Raw genomic sequence first — 5,782 nt, forward strand, 5'->3', positions numbered from 1 at the left:
GATCCCCAGAGGAGAATGTAGAAGCGATTGTGGAGTGGCCATCCCCCCAGGGAGTGATTTCTCTTTCTGTCTCTTTGTCTCTTTCTGGCCAGCACGCATGCCCTATAGCATAAACCTCTCAAAAAAACCAAACAAAAACAAAAACAAAAAAACCAGTCGTTTCTATACAAAGGCAACGAATAAATCATAAATGAAATTAAGACTTCCCTAAAATACTCAGGAATAAAATTCAACAAAAGAAGTGCTAAACATGTGTTCTGAAAACCACAATACCTTGTTGAAAGAAATTAAAGATTTTTTTTTTTTTTTTTTTGGAGAGGTTTTCACTATAGGGCGCATGCGCTTGCCAGACAGAGAGAGACATAGAGACAGAAAGCGAGAAATCACCCCCCAGGGGGGATGGTCACACCGCAATCCCTTCTCCTCCATTCTCCTCTCGGGATCTTGGGCACGCACGCGCATGCGTCTGGTGTGAGTTTTAAGCCACCGGGTCCGGGACACGAACCACGGTCGACTACGTGCGAGTCCAGCGACATAGCCATTACGCTAACTGCTGATTCCCAGAAATTAAAGAAGATTTAAACAAGGCCAACTGGTGGTATGATGGGTAAAGAATGCAACTCCCCCATATGGCAGATAGCATGGTTCAAGTCTTGGACTTGGTGGCTTGAGAAAACACACCAGGCACATGTGCATGTGTAGAAAATCCCAAGAGGAGAATGAAAGAGAAGGGATTGTAGCATGGCCATTTCCCCTAGCAGATTTTTTGTTTGTTTGTTTGTTTTAACTTTTCCTCTCTCTCTCTCTCTCTCTCTGGTGAGTGCACCCACCCTTTAGCAAATGAAAAAAAAAAAAACTAAATAAATGAAAAGAGATCCCATGTTCATGGATTGGAAAAGTGATTATTATTAAGGTGGAAATACATGGGACCAGCAGATGGCATAATGGTTATGTCACTGGATTCCCATGTAGTTAACCGTGGTTCAAGTCCCAGACCTAGCGGCTTAAATGTCACACTTAGGTATGTGTGTGTGCATGCTCATCCCAAGAGACTGGAAGAGAAGAGACTGGAGCATGGCCATTCCCCCTGGGGGGTGATTTCTCACTTTCTGTCTCTCTCTGGTGAGTACATGTGCCCTGTAGCAAAAATATCTGGAAAAAAAAAAAGATGTAAATACTCAAGGCCGGCAGGCTGTATAGTGGCTAAGGTACTGAACTTCCACACGGCTGACCGCAGTTCAGTTGCGTGGGTTGCACCATCAGAGACTGGCAGTTCATACTGGCCCTCCCTTCCCCTCCCCGATCCTTACTTTCTCACTTTCCCTCCCTTTCTCTCTCTCTCTCTTTCTCTGGTCAAATTAAAAAATAGTAATAAAATACTAAATTAAATAATTATTTTTAAAAAGATGGAAATACTCCTCAAATTGATTTTTCTTAAAGAGGTTCTTGATATAAGATGTGTGTGCTTACTGGAGACACAGAGATAGAAAGCAAAAAAATCACCCCTGGAGGGATGTCCATGCAATCCCTTCTCCATTCTACTTTTCGGATTTGGGGCACATGCACACATCTCCCCCAGGTCTGGAACTCAAACCATAGCTGGCCATGTGGGAGTCCAGGGCCCTAGTCACCATGCCGCCTGCTGGCCCCAGTGGCACTATTCTTAATAGCTACAATTTGGAAGCAAATGTAATACGCTTGAATGTTATTCGGCAATAAAAAATAAAGAATCAACATATGCTACAACACGTTAGAACTTGAGAAACATTACTAGACTTAGCATAAGAAGCCACATGCTGGGAGGCCATCCTGGATGGAGGAGGCATGAGAGGACTTGGGGAGGTGTCTCCAGACGTGGTGATCTGGGACGCTCCGCTCTCCTGCCCTCAGGGCTGTACAGGGTCCTTGGGAAAAAGCCCCCGGCTTAGGCTTGGCAGGGGCTATAAGGGGTCCCCTGAGTCCCTTTGGCCAGTAACAAGTGGCAGAGTCCAAGCGGACTAGTTTAAGCAGGAGAGTGGCTCATACCAGCTCAGATGGGGAGGGCACGGCAGAGGTGGAGAGTGGCCGGGCACTTCTGCAGCCCGTCACGACCTAGTCTACTCCAGGCAGCCCTACCCTCTCCTGGCTGCTCCAGGCTTCCGCCCTGCAGCTGAACACCCCCATGGGGAGACAGCAGCTCTAACCCCAACCCCGCAGAGCAGGAGCCCACCGCCGCGACTCGGCCGACCTGCTCCCTCCAGCAGCCCGACCATTCTCAGGTCTCAGGGACGCCGCTCACCGGGACAGGAACTACGGTCAAATCCTGGGGTCAGGACAGAGACACATTGAGGAGATCCCGGCCCTTCCTGCTGCCTCAGGCTGGGGCATATGCCACCTGGAACAGGCAGCCCCTAAGGTCGGCTTCTTGGGGGAGACTTGTCCTGAGGATTGTCGTGCGTTTCAGGGCCACCCAATCCCAGAGGTGCATGGCAGCTGGGCTCTGAGGAACCACCACCTCCTCTGGGGCTGCACCTGGTCAGAGGAAAACCTCCCTCCACTCTCTCCTGGGCAGCTCTCAAGGCCCTGACCCCAGCCCAGCCTCGTGTACCCCCCCTGTGCAAGGACCACGCCCCAACATGAGCCTCAGCTCCTCAGAGCCCACACCTAAATTCCCAGCAGAGAACCACGGGCCCAGCCCAGGAGGTGGCTCCCTGGCAGGTGACCACCCTGTCTAGTCAGCTGTGGCCAAGGGGATGGGCTGGCAGTTCAGACTCGTCCCCGTGGGGGTGTCCAGTCAGCAGTCTCAAAGAGGGCAAGAACTGTGCCAGCCTCTCAAAGGGCACCCCCCACACTGCACGAAGTGGCTGTGTGACAATGCCGAGGGCTTTCCCCAGGCAGAACTACGCGACAGTGACGCCCTGTCCATGGCAGGTGTAGAGGAACCCACTCAGGTGCTCCTCTGAGCTCGCACCGCAGCCCAGCTGCGAGTAGGCGCCTGGCAGCCTCTAGCTGTCAGCTTCAGGCCGGGTCCCCCGGTTCTCAGGTGGCCCAACCCTGCTGAGCAAGGCGGTGGGATAGACGCCCAACATGAAGCCCCTAAAGGGCCTCCTGAGCCTCAGAGCTCCCCACTGGACTGCCCAGCCTTCACCAGACCCACATCACCCCCAAAGCCTCCGCTTCCCGGAGCTTCCAGCTAGCTGGCCCCAGGGACTGAGGTTGACAAAGCAAGCAGCAAGATGGCTTTGTTGACTGGGACCACACACCAGTGGCCCCCCAAGAGGCCCCAGCCCTGATTCCAGGCCACACAGAGGCAGGCTAGGCCAGCTGTTAGCACCCTCCTGGGGACGACTTGGGAGAAGGAGCGAACGCACCTGCTCGAAATGCTGGGGAGGGGAGGGGAGGTCAGTGGAGCTGGAGGGCTGTTAGCTAAGGTGACAGATGGAGAGGTGGGTGAGACAGGCTGAGGGCCATGTGGGTGAAGGGGCAGCTGAAAAGCAGGAAGACTCACGTCCCGGGCTGCTCCGGGGCACAGGGATGCAGTGGAGGGGATCGTGGTGTGACCAGACCCCATGGGGGGACATCTCTGCCACTCACGTGCGTGTACACTATCACCAATAAACAATAAAAAGGTCAGAGGAAAACTTCAGGTTCAGACCAATTGACTAGCCAGAGCAGAACTTCAAAGATGGCGGAGTACCCAAGGCCTGGCTGTTGAGCGAAGTTGGGGATCCCCACAGGAGTGGGCTGGCTGTGCCAACAGTCCTGAGGGGCTTGTCAAGCTGGACCCTTCAGGTGCCCCCTCCCCACTGAGCTGTCTGCTCCCTTGGGAGACAGGAACTTCTCTAGGGAGCTGTCCTTGGGCCACCTGGCTTGTGACCAGACTGTCAGAGTGCACCCCAGCTGGGTTACAAGTCTCAGTCACACTGGCAAGACTAGGGAGGGCACCAAGGGGCTGGAATCGAAGGTGCTCAGACCATGGCACCCACATGCCCAGTCACTACTAAGTGAACAGTGCCCGTCCCAACCCTTGGACCCTAGAGCGAGTCCCCAAGGCCTCCAGAGGGGACCACTGAGGTTGGGGGACAAGGACTAGAGAGGTGTGCTGCCCACCAGGTGGCCTGGAGACCAGCCGCAGTGGTGGAAGCGTACCTCTCCCCTCTCTCCTCCGACGTCCCTTCAGAAGGGTGCTGGGCTACCACAGGGAGCTGCCCCACGGCCCGGTGGAGGGCTCTGTGACAAGGGGCAGGCTGTGGGCGACATGGAAATGTGCCCTCAGATCCTCTTCAGAGGTGGGCTCACTGCCCAGCTGTGGAGGTGCCAGCTGACCACCTGAGCTTTAGGGCCTAAAGGTGACGGTGGCCCCAGCAGTGGCTGGCTAGGAAGAGGCACAGGATGCGGCCTCCTGCCCGGGGTAGGCTCCTGCACTGGACGGGCAAGTCTGCATTTCGGCTGCGGCGCCTAGCCCACTTCGCGTCCTGTCCCATCCCGCACAGGCGCTGCTTCCCAGAGAAGCCAGCCTGCGCCCTTTTGCCTGGCCTCGTGTGACGACAGGCAGGTCGGGGAGGGTGTTATTCACGCGGCAGCATTAGGGAGGATCGGCTTCACGCTGGAAACCAGGTACTCCGGCTCTGCAGGGACAGCGACCGTGTTTCATAAGCTCCTCTAGAGCGCTGCCTTGGCGACCACGGGTGCAAACTGTTGGTCCACCACTGGCAGGAACTGCGCCTGCCGCCCTCCTCCCAGGCTCGTGCCAAGGGTCCTGCTACATGAGGCTGGTCTTCCTGTCCGGACACAGAACGCGCGGTCCGGCAGACACTGGGGCCGGGCATTTGGAGTGGGACGCTCCAGACCTTGGGGGCTCAGGGTGCGGTGCTGTCCCACGGGGACAGGGGACGGCCAGTCTGGAGCAGACAGCCACTGCACCACAGCCACGCTTCGCTGGTCCCATGGCCTTCTCTGGCCCCAACAGGTGCTTTTTTTTTTTTTTCCAACTCTTTGCTACAGGGCACATGCAATTGCCAGAGAGAGAGCGAGCGAGCAAAAATGAGAAGTCACTTTGGGGGGTGGCCACACTACAATCCCTTCTCCATTTTCCTCTCGTGATTCTGGGTGTACTCGTGTCCAGGGTGTTTTTCAAGCTGTTGAGTCTGGGACTTGAACCATGTAGTTGAACATGTGGGACCCAGTCACCATAACCAGGATGCCACAGGCTAGTTCCCATAACCGACGTCGGAGTACCACCTGTCACATGGCTGTGGGGCCATGAAGTGGTGAAGCTGCCATGCAAACGGCTTGGCAGAGTCTTGCGGGGTTAAACACACAGTCACCGTATGACCCTGCAACTGTACCCCTGGTTACACCCCTGAAAAGGAAAACATGTGCCCACAAACATTCAGAGCAGAGTAACTTGAATTGCTAGGAAGTGAAGGGACCCATGTGTCCGTCACATGATCTGGCACCCAGCCTGAAGGCGTGAAGGACTGACCCACGCTGTAGCCCGGATGAGCCCTGCACACACACATGAGCACGTGCTGAGAAAGCGGTCACGCAGAGGCCGTGTGCTGATGCCACGTGGCGCAATGTTCAGGACAGGCAAAAGCTGGCTAGCAGTCACCCGGGACTAAGGGGAGGCGCAGAGCGACTGGAGGGCTTCCCTCCTTGGGCTGGTGGAAGTGCTCCAGAATCGGGCAGTGGTGGCTGTGGCACAGCTCTGCGGACTTGCTAGGTACCGCGGAGCAGGACACTTTAATCAGGTGGGCAGCTGCGAGCCACACTCGACACGCAGTCAGGGACCGAGCCCGGG

Source organism: Tupaia chinensis, unplaced genomic scaffold, assembly GCF_000334495.1.
Source record: "Tupaia chinensis unplaced genomic scaffold, TupChi_1.0 Scaffold000558_1, whole genome shotgun sequence".
Lineage (NCBI taxonomy): Eukaryota > Metazoa > Chordata > Mammalia > Scandentia > Tupaiidae > Tupaia > Tupaia belangeri.